We start from the raw sequence: 17,904 nt of genomic DNA, 5'->3' as shown, positions 1-17,904 counted from the left end.
TGGGCAAAGGCCCCACTCCATTGTATCCTAACGGTCGTCATTTGACACCACTGAAGAGCCACCAGCGATACCTGTCTGGACCTGCTTCCTCCTTTAGAGGATAAATTGAGTGGATCTTGCACCAAGCTCTCAGACTAGAGCTGTCCTATCTAGTCTGACTGGTGTGTAGCCCACCTGGTCTTTGATCATGGACTGATGAAACTTGCTCGGATCTGATAGCACATCTGATAGCTGTTTCCCACTGCTGCCTCGGCTCTTTATCTTTGAGAAACCTACATAGTATGTGAAAAGTTAGCTGAGCAACTAACATCAATCGGAATAATTACTTCAGGACAATTTAGTTCAATAGGATAGACTTCTCTGTTGTTTGGCGGCTGGTTTCACCGTGGAAATCCACAGTACTATGCGTGGGACTTCAAAGTATTCGCCACAAAGTCAGCAAATTCTGTTATAGTGGCCAAATACAATGAAAAAAAATTTTGTAGCCTTACCTGTGTGAGGTAATCCCATAAGATCTGGTTTGGACTCTAAATCGGTTGGTACAATTGCCATTGCAATTGCAAAACAATTACATGTCTACAAAATTCACTGTGTTAAAATACATTGGAACTAAGTGCCATCTTGTTAAATAGCAGACAGTTTATCTAAATTGTTGTCTCACACCGTTTTTTTATCTGCATTAGGCCATCACAGACTTATTTCAATGATCATACACTCTGAGATGTGCATATTGGAAATAAGTCCGTACAAAACACATTCTGACTTGCATTTTTTCTCCAGTCTTTAAGTGAATGTGGTCAGCACGGAGCATTGTGTTACCTTAATTGGCTTTTTATTACATGACCTCTCAGTCACAGTGCTCCCACTAAGAGCTTAAATGCTTAGTTAACTATTATCTAAGGAACATAAGAACCATTACTTATCATCTTTAAGTAACCTTACTAACCAGCTATTATAAAATGTGCCACTGTGGTGATATTTTGACTGTTGCAAACAGCAGGCTGACAGTTTGTTTTCCGGGGAGGTCTTTAGTTCTGTCTGCTTTGGTATGTGGTTCATTCTTCATCGTAACGTAGCGTATTTCTTTTATTATGTTTCACATGCGTTGCCCTCCAAACTGTGCTGACGTGTGTGTGTGTGTGTTTCTGTCCACTTTGTCCACTTTGTGTTGGCATTGCATTAACATGCTTTAATCCTCTGCATGGCTTATTGGACACAAATCCCTCCCAAAGCTTTTAAAGCTCCTGCTGTTTTATTTCTGTCGCTACCTTCACGTTCCAACTTAAACCACATGTTCACTGAATGCGACACAAATAGTTTGTCAAGTTTGGGGTCAGTTGTAAAACATTTATTTTGATATTTGATACAAACAGTTGGTTCTATTTGGGGTGCAGGAAATATCCTAATTCAAAATACAATTTTGAAAATAAAAATAAATAAAATAAATAAATTATGTTTTCCCCCCATAATAAGTAAATTGCAATAGAAAAAAAAACGTCAAACTGTCATAATAGAGTTTTTAGATACCACTGTAACATTCTTAATTGTCATACAAGTGTAATAAAACATTAACTACTGTCGGTACCAAAACAATATAAAACGCAACTGTAAACTGTAAACACTCTCAACTGATTGTGGCACAGATGCACCTCACACTTGTAAGTTTTTAACATTGTTAATGGCCACACAAAAAAGCATTGTTAATAGTAAAAAGTAAAAAAAAAAACGCTGGTGTCTTGGATGTGAGTCCACCTCTTCTCTTGTTGTTCTCTGATGCTTCTTTTGGATTTGAAAATGTCAGCAAAAAGCCACAAAAAGGGCACAGAGTTAATCCGTTGATGCTTTTTGAACTGCTGTCTCACATGTAGTCATGGGAAAAAAAAGCCATTTTAACATATTTTTGCTGTAGTTTCTGGTTTAAACTGACACACTCTCAGGAAAAACCTACCTACCTATTCTGAAGTGTTAAGATGCTCTGTCTCTCTTCCATTGTTAATTCCCCTTTTTCTTGCCACGTTTGTAGAAACAAATTACTTTCTCCAGCACAATGCTGTTCAACCGATGTTCACAAGGGTATAGTACCACAGTATGTTCCGAACACTGTTTTTATGCAGACAGAGGAGGTAGTAAGTACTCCAAACTTGGAAAACCTGTAGGAATTAGTTGCACCAACTTCCAAGGCTTGATCAACCTCCATTTCTGCTGAACAGCTTTTAATTGTTGACATATTTAGTGGTCCTCAAAACAGGCTTTTTTGTATAATTCTGAAATACACATTATTTTTCAGTCCTGGGTAACCTTACCTTTTGTTAACCGCTGGCACTTCACCACTGACCTTTGTACCATTTCAAAGTATTCATTGGACTTGAACGACTTGAATTTCAATAAATAACTAAAAAAATTGGGGTGTTCTAAAACTTTTGAGTAGTAGTGTATACTGAGCGAACCACTGTCAAAGCAAGAAATGAATCGAGGACTGTAACCCTGGTTAATACATCATAGCAATACACACAAACGATGAGTGAAAATGCTGAAGCACATTAACATGAATTCTCAGCATTTACATATTCTCAAATAAGGCACTCGACAACTCACTTTTACTTGTCTTTTTTCATCCGAGACGTTTACAGTAATCCCTAGTTTATTGCGTTTAAATGGTTCCATACCTGACCGTGATAAGTGAATTTCTGCAAAGTAGGATTCCTTATTCATAAATGGAATATTTTCGTCGTGAGAGCATAGAAAACCTGTGTACAACCTTCTAAATATGTTTTTTTAACATTATTAGAGCCCACCAGACATGAACTAACACCACTACAGTCACCTTTACACTCGTATTACCCAGTATAGTAGATATAATAAGATTAAATAAGACATAACTAAAACTCGTGCTTGTGTGTTGCTATAAATGTGTTCCTTAGGGGAGCTGAATGGTGGGAGCACAGGAAATGACGTCCGGGGTTCGGAGTTGAGTTTTAACTTGGCAAGGGTTACGGCAGTAGCAGTCATGTTTTTGTTAGGGATTAGAGCTGCAACAGTTAATCAATGGTTAATTGATAACCCAATTAATCGACAACTATTTTGGTAATCGATTAACCGTCTTTTTATTAAACATGCAAAATATCGTTGATTTCAGCCTCTCAAATGTGAATATTTTAAAATTCCCTTAGTCATCCATGAAAACAGAACTATAATCTGTGTTTTTGCCAAAACAAGATATCCGATTACGCCATTAATTGAAACAACAAGCTTCAGATTAATTGACTAAGAAAATGATCATGATTGTATTTTTGTGTACATTTATTGTTTTACTGAAGCTATTTGACAAACATTTAGATTTTTTATTATTTGACATTATTTTCACAGAATCTTCTATTTCTGAATAAAAAGGAGGAAAAATGTGTTAAAAAAAATCCAATTCATCGATTAATTGAAAAAATAATCGACCGATTAATCAGTTATTGAAATGATTATTGTCCTTGTTGTGAGATAATTCAAACCAGCAACAAAAGCTTGTTCTTCTTCCAGCGATCAATCTGGCGTTGTGTGTCTCACCAAACATTACAATGCGTTTACTGACACCAAGTGACCCGTGTAGAATACTACATATAATTCGCAGAGTCTTTGAATGCATCTTTAGAATGCCTTAATAATGTAATTTACTTAATTTAGCCATTTTTATGGTTGAAAATGCTTAATTTAGGCAACAAATTCATAAAATTTGCTTAAATATGCATATACTGTATGTTGACCATTATAAAGCAGTATTCTACAGCATGATTTATTGATTTATTTTTGAAAACCGTGATCGAGTAAAGCTGCGAAATTGTAGAGAGCCATCTAGTTATGTTGACTTTATTTGGACTTGGATGTTTATATTTCTCTGACACATTTTCCAAACCTAACACATTTTCTTTGTCAACTAATGTCATCGTTTCAAAGCTAAGCAAGTGGAAAACTGCACATCCTCAGAGGACCCAAAGCTGGATTAGTTTTACAGTAGATACTTAACCAAGCACATTATGTCTCTTTGTAACTCATTTGAGCATTTCACACAAACAACATCGCCCGCAGCTGGAACCCAAACTAGAATACACAACACAATGCATCAGAGTAATGAATTATGCTTCTGCTCTTTGACAATATGATGACTCAGTGAACAGAGGATATTTAATTGTGCCCTCCCACCTCTGTTCTTCTCATTATTGGAAACGTCTGATTAGAAACCAAATGATGGTGGATGTGGCTTCTATTTTAGTATGTTCACCATAGTTAGGCATCATATAATTAAGTGAATAATTAACTGTTTTGAAGCACTATTATGTTTGCATTTTGCGAACATCTAACTTGCACATTTCCCCCTTCACGTTAACGAGCGCTCATGCGACCAGAGAAAAATGTTCCTACCTGGTTTTACGGTGGAATAATTACAAAGATCGTGTGAAGCTAATTCTAATTCTTCTCAAGTAATTTATTTATGAGCTCTCTCTTATCTCGCACTGTCAAAGACTTTTATGGTTATTCCCACAATATGACTGCCTTTCCCTGTTATTTTTAGCACCACTGAGTTGTATTTCACAGTGAAATTTAGCTGAGAGATGACCTCAGCACCAAGCTGTCAAATGCATTTGGTGCACGGTAACCCACTCATGATTAGTGGTGATAGTGGTGCTCTCTTAGAAGAAATCTCTTTTTTTTCCATTTAGGTCTACATTTGTAGTTGCTGTCATTTTGATAGCCCTAATGCAATTCCTCAGAGTGCAACATGTAATGACAGCAGGTTGCGCAGAAAAGTGCTACGAAAAAGCATCTACGAGTCATTCAATTTTGTTTCGCGTCTCGGCATGATGTCTCACTGGTGCAAATACTTCTCTCTCCAAATCCGACACGCTCCCATTCTCCTTTTCCCCTTAAAATCGATGAATCATCTCTCCTTTCCTTCTTGTCTTTATAGCAGTGGACAGCTCTGTGTTGTGCTCCGCATCCTGCGAGACCATCTGGTGCTTAGTCTTGAGTGGGTTGTCCACAGGGCCTTTCTTTCCTTGCCTGTTGGACAAGACAAATAGATATAAGCAGCTCATTTTGACAGAAATCGCAGTCAGCAATCATATAGCCTTCTTATTCGTTGCTTCATGTTATAAGTCCACTCAAAGGGAGCTCGGACAAAGTGATGAAATGATTAAGAAAATTGTAATGACACATAATTATGTGTTTTTCTCATGATAAATGTGCTAAGACAGAGTTGAGTCCTAATTTTCATGAGCATGCCGTACAGTACTTTCACTATAATGACCATAATTATTTCCTAGACTCTAAATAAGATACTATCAGAAATCACAATTTGAAAAAAACACTTGACACACTTTTGATACGAACTCAACAACCTCACAAGTGCATTCACTGAGCGTGATGGATTTGTCAGCCCGATATTGCATAAAAATGTAGATCGGTATATGTCGGTAGACATCGGTATGGGTTTTTTTCCCCGATAATGAAAGCCAATATTAAAAAATGCTGTATAAATGGACATTTTAAAGGGATAGTTTGTATTTTTTGACACGAGGTTGTATGACGTCCCCATCAGCATTGTAGTCCAATAACAGCGACTTACCACCCACTTGGTCTCCTCATTATTCACACTCCTACCGTCAGGCAGACGCTACAGGAGTTTGAAGTCCAGGACCACAAGGCTGGAAAACAGCTTTTACCGACAGGCCATCAGGCTTCTCAACAAAGCACTCACACACGCTGCACGCAACACACGCACACGCTCATAGCACTTTATTATTTATTTATTTATTTATTTATTTGTATTAATGTCTCTTCTGTTGTTGTTGCTTAATTTATTGGTATTTATGTTTCTTATGTTCTTATTCTTTCTTGTGTTTTCTTTCTTTTCTTGGGAGAATGAACAGAATAAGAATTTCATTGCATAGTATAACTGCCTGTTTTACTATGCATATGACAATAAAACTCTTGAATCTTGAATCTAAGTCCAGTTCTGGTCAGATTTCCGTGATCAAGAACGTAGTTCCACTTAGTTGCTGGGGACAATAAAGTCACTCTGGCTTCTCAAAACAACATGCGTTCAAAAGATTGTAGCACAAAAATGCCTTCTCAAAAAAATCTGACCTCACAAAACATTGGCGTTATATTTGTCTCCCGCCGTATTCCTGCGCACTGTCGCCTGTGTGTCCACGTGTATGTGACAAAGACGCTCAAACGTATGAATGTGAGTGTGAATGGTTGTTTGTCTATATGTGCCCTGCGATTGGCTGGCGACCAGTCCAGGGTGTACCCGAAGTCAGCTGGAATAGGCTCCAGCATGCCCCCGCGGCCCTAATGAGGAGAAGCGGCATAGGAAATGGGTGGATGGATGGATAGTTACATCAAATGGTATGTAAAAGAATATCAATTTTGGCAAAATGAGTTTGACATCCAAGTTAGTTTTTGCATGTTTAATGCAAGCGGCGACTTGTCCCACTGTGTTCGATGGTCCTTGAAAGCTCCATCTATCTTTCTCCCACGCTTCACAGAGAGACTACTATACTATATTTTGCCCTCTTTTTTCCCACCTCCTGGTCCCGAATGCGGATACTATGTGGGAATGCAAAAAGGTAAGATTTGACGACGTTATTGAGAGCTAATGTGCATATTTGTGTGGTTTCCTCTCCATGCTCGTACTGATGGATGGTCTGTATTCATTTAGTACTTTTAAATTTGATGTTGCTCCTGTCAAAGTTAAAAAATAAGATACATTTGATCGGTATAAAGTACGGATGTTGTGATGATGTGTTGAAAATCTTTCCCTGTGACTAGCTAGGGTGCTACTAATGCTAACGCTGCTTAATGCTATTTAGACCCATTCTTGTCTTCAGTCCTGGTCACACTGACACAAGCCCTCAATTAGGTGTCCTCTGCTATGCCTGCTTTTGACTAGCAGCTCATAACCCAAATTTTAGCTCGCAGTTCAAAGCAAAAAAATCAGTCAAGAGATGGTTTGCATCTAAAAAAAACACTCGTTAGTTGGGACTTTCGTATGCCAAGGTACCACTGTATAAATGACAATGAAAAAAATGCCGACAGTGCTTCAGTACCTTCTCAATTCTCTCTGGCAGTCGACATACTCTGTGACAACTCGACTCACAGCGACAGTAGATCCAAATAACTTTGGTGTTGAACTTCCCATTCAAAATACCCATTTCTTTGTCCATTTATGCTCAGTATGAAAGTGAAAATGGATCACGAAAAATGCTCTTTACTCTGTGATTCACCAGTGCATTTTTGCAGTTCACCTGACATAGTGGATTATCTTGAGTCACTGTGTTTATTTACAGTATATTGCTTTGGGTTACAGTTATCATTAATAACTGGGGTGCTTTTGCAACTGCTATTAAAAATGTAACTGTTGTTTTCTAACTAACAAATGTGGGTGAAAACAGTATCCCTGTTATAAGATGAGCTAATGCTGACTTTGCTTGTTTTCATTAAGCAAACAACATGTTGCACAACTGAATTCAGAAAAGACTAATAAAATGGATAATTTAAGTAACAATTAAAATAACTAATAATTAAAACACTTACAATTAACAAAATAATAAAAGTTCCATTTCCTCCAGTTCTCTAATCTAGTAACCTTTATTTCAACCCATCATACTGGGTATGTTGCATGTCTGTTCTTACTCTCTGAAACATTGATTGTAACCAAAGGACTTTTTACAAGATTACAACGATATCACACATACAGCACCGTCCTCGCTATGGGAGCAGGACTGTTTGACATTCAAATGGGTGCAAGCGCTTCTAATTAATAACATAACGCTCACCCTTCGGCTTAGCCTGACACCGAGGTAGGCTACACACAATACCAGTGTGATTATTCATGCGTGATGTGAACGTTTAACTCCTTTTGGAGGGGTGTTTACTTGCCTAATTTTAGTTTCTTCCCCTTCAGTCACATTTTGTTTTTCTATCGCACCATAACCTCCTCACCCTCAACTCGCATTCTCGTCCTCTTCCAGGAAACTAATTTATCATATGTGCTAATTAACAAGGCTGGCCTCAATTAGAGCAGTAATTGGACCATGTGGAAAACCCAAAATGAGACACATCATAGACACATTGTGAGTCTCCAATGAGGACCTATTACTAAAATAAGGTTAGCTTTGATGAGCGGGCTTAGGAACCGTCATTACTGCTGCTGTGCAAAGCTTTACTAAGAGGAGAAAATCAGATGTGGAATGGACACAAATACAGAAAGGTTCACAATCGTCCGTCTTTCATGGACACTTCCTGTTCAGTGCACACCCACTCGCACAGATGGATTATATCACTCAGTTTTCGCTTAGTATGACTTCTTGTATTCTTCTAACTTGGTGGGGGCAATACCAAATTCACTCCAATAAATAATTATCTCTTTTGTAGCAAGAAAATAAGGCTAACATACAGTTTTGACATAATTAAGTTCACATAATTAATAATAAATACTTTTTTGGCTTTGGCTGTCCAATAATATCAACCAAATAATATTATCGGCCGGTATTGGCATAAAAATGAGATATCGGCTCATATTGGTTTTTCTGCCGATAATGATATTGGCGCGCAAGTGATGACGTCACTGATGGGTACTAATAAATCTGGATAGACCATACGTCGCACGCCACAGAGCCACAGAGAGGCCATCTTACCACTCACATCTCGTACGTAGCAGACTACATTGGCACAGCGTACGTAGTGTACAAAGCAGATGAAGAGGCTCGCAGAACATCTATATTTTAAATTCAAAAGTGGGGAGATTCTCCCATTCCTTCAAGTTCCGCAACCTTTGTCCCTTAAAAACGATTTGATACGTTATTCTCTATCTTTTGGCTATATTAAATATACTTTTCCCCTTCCAATTCTCATTGCCTTTGGGACAAAATTCTACTCTGCACCCTGGCTCAGCACTCCCCTATAGCAATGCATAGTTTTGCTCCTCTAGAAAGAGATTTTAATTTTTACTGCATATCCCGTCCCTCTTTTCCACTAAAATCCATGTTCATCATCCTTTACTTTTTTTTTTCTGACTTTCATACAATTCACTATGCTCTCGTCTGTACAAAATATGAATCATAAAAGAGTGACTTTGGACAAGTTTTAAAATCATTTAACATTTTGCTGATTTTTTTTTTGTTTGTGTTATGAAATAGAAATCTTTTCTGATATAGAAATATATTTTAACAAAAAACACAGGAATAATATGTAATATAATATGTAATAATAAATAAACATTGTCTCCATTTGGGGGTTCATTTTTAAAAACCCGTATTTTTTTATATTTGCAAGCAACCGCAAATGATTTAGTAGTTTAGTCACGGTTGTTTGTTTACATATCCCCCAAGGCCTCCTATGTAAAGCCGTAATGACTCAGGTATGGTACGATATCGACAGAATTGCAAAAAAAATGATCATACCCGAGTCCTTATGACTAAGCTCAAGCACACCTGTTGTGCGAGGTTAGTCTGAAGACTAACCTTGCGTTTAGTGCGAGTGGGTAACAAACTAACAACAGACTTAACAACTCACAAGTTCTCACATAAGTCATTGTCCGAGAAGTGTTTCTTGCGAGTGGTAATATGGCGGCCGCGTGGCTTCACAAGTCATTGACCAATGGTCTATCTAGATTTATTAGCACAGATCAGTGGATGACGCGCTCCACACAGTAACAAGTTTGCTAGCTCACTGCGATCCTGATGCAAATTTTAAGACCAGTTGAAAAATTGCAAGAATTTACATTTGCACTGTTGGAGCTTAAGGAGGTTAAAGTGGCCCGTTTTACTTCATAAGAAGAAAAATAAGTGAAAATATAAATGAACCTGTATCAGTCTCAGCGGGGATATGCATTTGTTTCCCATTTTTCCCAGAAGAAACTGTTGAGAAAAAGAGTATTGTGGGCTGATGGCTGAAGCGCTTTCTTGGCGAAACAAATGCTAATTGACTGCAGTTGCTTGCCGTGCATGAAATGCATTATACACAAATGTGTTGCTACTCGACTTGAAATGTTTTTGTAACAATACATTGTTCTATGAATATATTATCCCGTTTTGCTGCAACCTCAGCATGGAAAGGCAAGGCAAATTTATTTATAGATCCCAGTTTGTACACAAGGTAATTCAAAGTGATCTACAGAAAATTCACTGTATGCAACCATTCCACATAGCATAACATCATTTTAAAATCATGACGTAATATTGCATCCTCCTCACAATGACAGTGGCTTAGGACTCTGCAGGGGAGTCATCCGTCATAAGGCTCTCACCTGTGTTTTTTGTTTTTTAAAAGAATGTGCAGGAAGTGAGCTTTGGTCTGCATCTGTCAGTGTTTGAAAGGTACGGAATGGTTTCCCTTTAGATGTTGTGCCAAAAACTACTCCCATGAGAAAGGGAAAGCAATATTTGGCTTTTAATGTAGCAGTAAGGAACAACTATATATTTTTGGCCATTGCTGGGTTGCAACCATGTGACCTAGAGGCAGTCCACATCACTTCCAGAGTTCGCATGGGGGGCGCACATTGAATATGGCAACATACATGCTAAGAATCTTTGTCCGATGGTCGGCAGATTAATGCGAACAGGGGTGCATTCTGTTGAAATGAGTGTGCATGGTGTGTTGCTTTAAGACATGAAATAGTTGAAAACAGACATTTTGCTGGTAGCTCACTACACACAGGCAAGCACACACCGGCTTCCGCTCCCACAACAAGTAGGCTAAAGAGCAGCGGGTTGCCGACCCCTGCTCTCAACTAATGAATTCCTCTGGTGCTTTTACACTAGTACCATTTGCTTCATCCTAATTGACCTCTAGTTTATTTTTCCCCTCTTCTAGCAGATTTTTTTGTATGCTATAGAACCTCGGTTAGCGTCCGCCCCAGTTAGCGTCCGCCCCGGTTATCGTGTTTTTCAGTTAACATAAAAAATGTACACCACAATTTTTCTTCGGTTTGTGTGCATTCTTCTTTCAACAAGAGAGGAGAAATATGACCTCAGGGAAAAACTAAACGTAAAACACTTACACGCGAGACCAACGCTAAATCCTACAGCATTTCAGTATGTGGAATTACGGAACGAGTTGAGTAAGGAGCTCAAACAATGCACCGAGATGAGCGATTTCAACAAACAATACAAGCAGTTGATGTTTGCAAAATACGAGGAAGAAGAGTCTTGAACCACTGTGTGCAAGATGCTACGTCTAACCACAACACTCGTTACTCTTCAGTCTTGTGAGCTCATTGTCAGTACTCACCCATTATTGTAACTATGTTCTGTTATGTCTTTTATACTGATTGTTATTTATTATGATGGTTGTATGAATTATTTATGGTGACAAAAAATTGACAATTACATTATTGTATCATTTTCCTATGTATGTACCTGGCAAAGACAGGAAGTGAATAAATGTATTGCTGTTGATGTGAAACGGATGGCGGGAAGGATTAAAATAAGCTTTGCTTTGGACATGTGGAACTGTGAATTGTATTATCTGTATGTGTATTATGTTCAAATAAAGTTCAACCATTACCATTAGCAGTTAGCGGTTAGCGTACAAGATGCAGCATGTCTTGTCATGTGGTTAATACACTCCATGTCCTTCCTTGTTAGCATCCTATTAGCTAGCTAAAAAAAAAAAAAAAAGGCAACCGGAAGTTAAGTCAAGGTCCATTTCGGTTAGAGCTGGGAGTCCTCTGGAACAAATGAATGACTCGTGTTACCAGTGTTATTGCTAAAATACCACAAGAGATACTGTATGTAGTATAGATACTGTATGTAGTTGCTACAATGTCACCTAAAGCCTGTGATCTGGGGTCACCATAGCGACGAAAGATACAGTAGCTAGCTGTGCACAGGAAATGTCTATTATCACATTGTTTTAGTTCACCATAACATACAATCAAAATATATTTATTGCAAAACCAACACAATCGAAATAACTCGACACAACGGAATGACAAAGTTTGTACAGTTTGAAAATAAATGTCATTTCCAATGGTGGGTGGAATCATTTCAACATATTTCAACACCATTTGTACGACTCATATTTTACTTGTACAAGATTCAGACCTGCTTAAAGATAAACCCAATTCAATAATGATGTTCTTATGACACCGGTGTAGACATTGGATTCATTGTATAATATTATCCTTTCCTCATTCTTTTAAAATCAACCAAAACGTTTTCCTCTGAGAATATAACACTGACAAACCTTTTCAAGCCATTAATCTTCCTTAAGGAATAACGGATTTAGATAAAGTCTTCACCAATGCCTGCAATGCTATAATACTAATGCTACAAAATGTGTCTTCTGGCCGAGTTAAACCTTTGCCGCAAATGTTATCCTAAAATGTGCTAAAACCCAACAAAGTGGTGTTATCACCAAATGCAAAATATAATAAAAGCACACATTTGAATGGTTCTTCTCTGTGGTTGTGCGTTGCAATAAGGCTAACGTGTCTAAATGGTAAATAAACCCCAAGGGGCAGATTAAGGCCACGTCATCTGGCCACAACTGGAGCTTTGGCATCATCACCACGTCACCGCAGCACGTCAAGCCAAAGCTTTATTAAAGCACTCCAATTTTGGCGATCCTGCTCTATATGTCACAAAGTAACACATCCATCTAGTGGCGCACCGTCAGCAATAGCACACCTAAGGTCATTGGGTCACATCCCAGTTTTATCCTAGTCCCTCATGTGCTTCTCTAGCATCCTGCTGTTGCCATCTCATCAAGCTGACCTTGTTCCACTTACTCTCTGTCTGCCTGTCTCCCTCTTTTGTTGTTGTCTCCTCCATCTGTGGATCTCTTTTGTTACAGCCTCACGTTTCATCCCTTCCGTAAAGTGCAGTATCTATTAAGGACCCACAGTCCTGGTGCGCTTTAGCCTTTCCGGGAATGTGATGGGTGACTGTTTCAGGCTCAGCATTTTAAACCAGCTGTCGTCTGCTTCATGTCTGGGTGTTTAGTGGATGGAAACAGTGCTAATGATGTGCTGGACAAACGATGGCGTGTGGAGCGTTTGCAGCATGTGATCGTGCCGTTTTCTACGTGCAGCCGTGCAGTCCAGTGGCCTGTAGCGAGGGAACGGAGGAGCACATCTGGTGTTGAGATGTTTGTGTGTCTGCCTTTCGTTAGCTGAGTATCCCATCTGGCCTGGTAAAAAAATAAATAAATAAATAATTGCAGCCGGGGGCGGGCTGTCGCATACTTCTGTGATGGCAAGCTATCTGTTTCTTGTCTTCTAATTCACAAGGAGGTTAATAAACAGCAAAAGCACATTTCGTTAGCGGCATGATTTAGTTGGAACAAAAGTCAAAGCTTGTAAACAATAGCGACTGTCAGAACGAGGCATTCCTGGGTGCCTGTTAAGCTCATATTATGATGACAGTATTACATTCCCAGACCCAGGGTTGCTGACCTGTTAGAAGCACAACCTTTTCCCCGGTCAGAGCAGGATCTGTCTGCACTGTCTGCACCATTTATCCTGCTTTTGGTCCTGACCAGCTGCTGAAAAACATCATCACATCATGATGCTGCCACCATGCCTCATTGTAGGTGATGGCATCGGTCAGGTGATGAATGGTGCATGTTTTCCCCCAGATTTGATGTTTGGCATTCAGTCCAAGGAGTTCAGTATGCATCTTTGCAGGTTTATTTATTATTATTATTATTATTATTATTTATTTCAATGTTTTTGTACCCTCCCAAGATCTGTGCCTTGATACAGTCTTGTACATCCTGAATATATGCAGTACATTTGATTTCACATATGTTTTTTATGCTTTTGCTAATATTATACAGCATATCACAAAAGTGAGTACAGCCTTCAGATTTCTGCAAATATTTTATTGTATCTTTTCATGTGACAACACTAAACAAACGACACATTAATACAATTTAAAGTAGTCAGTGTGTAACTTGGATAGCAGTGTAAATTTACTGTCCCCTCAAAATAACTCAAAACACAACCATTTTTGTCTAAAGTGAGTACACCCCTGCATTACATGTAGATGTACACTTCTTTCATTTTCTGAATAATTCCTAATAATAATTTCATGTTTATGTTTAAATTCAGAGAATAGATGGTGTGATATTTTTATGAACGATTCGTTCATTTATTCTCCGTCTGTGAATGGCTTCCTCCTCCTTACGATCTCCAGTGCCGTCACAACGCAAGCAGCTGCAGTTCAGTTCGGAGCCTTCATCCACTTCTTCAAAGTATGTTTGCTATGCTCAGTCTTCCGTAGTAGTTCCAAAGTCGCTCCCATCTACAGGTGGGTACTTTTCAGAAAAAGCTGAGTGCTTTTTTTGAAAATGTCTTTCAGCGTTACATTTTCTGTTGTTTGCTAATTTCTTGCCACATGTAGACCAGCGTCCTTGGCAATGAAGGCAAAGGAATATGTCCATTCAGAATTAAACTCTCAGTTTTCTTCTCATATTTTTTTTTCTAGGGACGTATTCATGGTTATGGATAGCTTCCCATGTGGGTAGCACACTGTCAAGACGTCATTTTCGTGTCTCACTGGCTGAACAAACCGCCCCCTTCCCCTTTCCCTTGCTCATCCAATCAGCCGTCAGAACGCAGTGTAGGTGCATTCACGGACGAGCGGTGTGTCTGATATTTCAAACTCTTTTTGACAACGGACATTTCCTCTGTTTCGGTGTTTAAAAAAATTCACATTGCTTGTCATGGGAGGAGGCTGAAGAGCCGCATGCGGCTCCGGAGCCGTGGGTTGCCGACCACTGACCTAAACGTTTCAGGAGGGCCTGAAGATGAGTTTGTGTTTAATGTTTTATTTTCACTTAACTGCAAATCCCAGCGCAAGCTAACCCAGTATAATATTTTTCAGAAGTCAAAGAGGAATTATGACTTCAAGTAGTAGAATTCTAAATTGGGCTGTTGGCGGAGAGAATCCTGAAACTGTAAAATAGATGTGGGAAGTATGAAGTTTAAAAAAATGTTGCCTTAAAGTTTACTTTTTCAAAGCACGTCTTTGAGAGAACCATATACAGTAAATACAAAGAGAAGAATGACAACTGGCATGTTTGTATAAACAGTATATTTGGTTTTCTTACTAAACCTCCAGATACTGTTTTGACATTGTTTTTAAAACCAACAACTGCACCTCTACCCACAAATAAGAGGACTGACTGCATTAGTGTTATTTTCTGTGCTTAGTAGGTAGTGTGTATGTATGGTGGGGGTGGAGATGGAGAGCTAGAATAGCAAGAGGATGCAGGAAACTGGCTCATCCTGACTCCCACACTGGTGAGTGGTCTGCGTACATCTGTGTACATCATTAGCAGGTGTCGTTGAATGCAGCCCAAAAGATTACAAGTAGTTTAAAGCATTCTGTGCATATTAGTTTGACAGCAAGCATCACAAACACTGATTTTGATGAAAACAGGAGACAAGGTCTGTGTCGTTCCACAAAACATCTCTAAACACTCAGTCCTCACTTTCTTTATATGTCCAAGCCATACTTTTATGCAAACAATGCAGTTCTGGCTCCTTTATCTGTCTTTTCTTATTGCTGTAGTTAGCATGTTTGCCTCACAGCCGGGTGGCTCCTCCCATAGTACCAAAAACATGCATGTTATGGATAATTTAGAGTCTACAATTACCCTACGTGTGAAAGTAAATGTGAAGGTTGTGTTGTCTACACAGGTGGTCCTCTGGTTACGGTGTTCTGTAGTTACCAATAAATTACTTAATTTTGGTACGGAAACGCAAGACTCGCTCGAGAACTAGATACAGCGTAAGAGTACACCATGTGCGGCTCACACACCGCCACACGACTTTACTGCTACCGTTGACCGCAACCATGCCAAAACAACATCAGCAAACTCAACTGTCTTCTCCGCACGCCGTCGTCCTACTAACCCCCAACCCTCCGCCACACACACACTGTCAGGACTCAGCCTGTCACATCGTGACAGTCGGAAATCACAAAACGCTAACACTACACATAACTGCCAGGTCGCCGCAGTATCCTTGAGTATATTAATTAGATCTGATCCTGTGAAAGTGACAGTGAAAACCAAGCAGCTTAGTGGACTTGTTAGTATCAGTACTTTGACTTTTATTTTTGATTACCATTTAATTTAATACTTGTATTTAGTGTTTTATTACTGTATTTTATGTCCTTCATGTGCGCTGTGTAGGGCCCTATGAAATCAATTTTTTTTTAATTTAATTTTTTTTTTTATTTACCTTTTACACTTATTTTATTTTTGTTGGTTAAGATGAGCTGGGTGCAAGAAATGTGCTTCTCGTCTTATTTCAGCCATAACTTGCACAACGTTAGCGGGCATCGTAAAACGCTCGCTTACATTAACAAGCGGGAAAAGACAATACGGTGTAAACACACACGCACGCACAGCCGCATGCTCGGCTAAACTGAGCTAACCCATCCAGCTTCCATTCACGCTCCGTAAGAGAGGAGTTTCAAAGTTTTTTTGGGCCGCTGTATCAACGTGTTTAGTTTGGGGAGGGTCTTAGTGTTTGTGATGAGATTCTGCCACAACCGAGTGGTCCGCCGGGAAATACTTCCCCACACAAACATTCCTTGTTCATTCACAGGATGTCAATTTTCATGAGATTCCGTGTTTAACAGTAACTTCCGTTTTTATTGGCCAATTCCACGACTCCGTCCACGATTCTGTTTAACGCAGAACTCTTCGGGCTGTACCTGTGTACAGTGTGAGTGACTGAGGAGTTCATTTAGGCATAAAACTTACAAAAGTCAACTTACATCACAGTCTAGGCACAGAACTTGTACGTAACCAGAGGACTGTGTGTATGCGCTCTGTGATTGACTGGTGACCGGTTCAGGGTGTACCTCGCCTCTCACCCAAGGTCAGCTGAAAGAGGCTCCATCGTACCTGTGACCCTGAACAGGATCTGCAGTGTCGAAAATAATGTATGGCTGTTGTTGCTGGAACTGTGCCCTTTGCCTCTTACTTGCATTTGGTTCCAGTGCATGGAGTTGCTGAACAGCAAACAAATTGAGCTGACATGTCTACTGGACCCAGTCTATTCTGACCAATTTTTGTCATTTTTTTATGATGAAAGTGCACTGTCCTGGAAGTTTTAATAGGCATTTGCCTGCTGAGAACTTTTTGAGTGATATATTGATGTTTCCCTTCTAAGTTGAATCCATCGACACAAGGGATGATGCAGTCGGCCTATGAAACTGGAGCTGTACATTAAAGCTAAGCATACGCTGAACAATTTTAGAAGCACTATAACAATCAGCTGCAACAAAATCAAGTAAAAGCTAACAACTTACATGCCAGAGCCATGACTTGACTCATCAGACGGTACGTTTGCTGTTTCATGTAAGGCCTGCAGATTCAAACTGTCGCAGGTTGTCATAATCAAGAAGAAGACAGCATTTCTGTCTATAGACTTTGAATGCTGGTGGTCAAAACAACAGCAAAGGCTCCCTTATTATCTGTACCTTAAAACCTAAAGAGACACAGGTGCCTATAGACAAACACCATTGTGCATGCTGACCAATGGGAAGTTCTTATCCCTCCTTGTTCCTCCTTTGGACACTCTGCAACCAGCAACACCAATTGAGGCTTCAAATCCCTGATTCAGAGTCAGTCAATTCAAAATCAAGCTTGAAACTGACTTAGTTTGCACGGGTTATTGCCAGGGATGCAAGACGCTCACATCACTTTCAATGAAAAACAAAAAACACAACATGTCTTAATTGAGCTCCTTGCAAGTCTCTGGAAAATTATTCTAGCGTAGGTGTTTTAGGGAAAGTATTAACTTAATTTGTGTACCTCCTGTTTTTCCATGATTGTTTTCCCACCGTGTCAACTGTGCATCGCCATCATCAAGGGAACCACATTATAACATTA

General features: G+C 39.3%; 1 protein-coding gene across 9 annotated transcripts in view; it reads left to right on the top strand.

Annotated features, from left to right (window-relative positions):
• The window catches only part of dlgap4b (discs, large (Drosophila) homolog-associated protein 4b), a 143,029-nt gene that overhangs the window by 54,321 nt on the left and 70,804 nt on the right, over positions 1-17,904 (top strand). The window contains exon 1 of one of the 9 annotated variants that reach the window (XM_054783325.1): positions 6,598-6,617. The exons of the other annotated variants lie outside the window; for them this stretch is intronic. The gene's annotated coding sequence lies outside the window, so the exon portion shown is untranslated. Of the gene's footprint in view, positions 1-6,597; positions 6,618-17,904 lie in introns of those variants that run through there. 9 annotated transcript variants of the gene reach the window in all.

The sequence above is a fragment of the Dunckerocampus dactyliophorus genome, chromosome 8 (genome assembly GCF_027744805.1).
Source record: "Dunckerocampus dactyliophorus isolate RoL2022-P2 chromosome 8, RoL_Ddac_1.1, whole genome shotgun sequence".
In the NCBI taxonomy this organism is placed as follows: domain Eukaryota; kingdom Metazoa; phylum Chordata; class Actinopteri; order Syngnathiformes; family Syngnathidae; genus Dunckerocampus; species Dunckerocampus dactyliophorus.
This window is presented reverse-complemented; position numbering and strand designations above follow the sequence as displayed.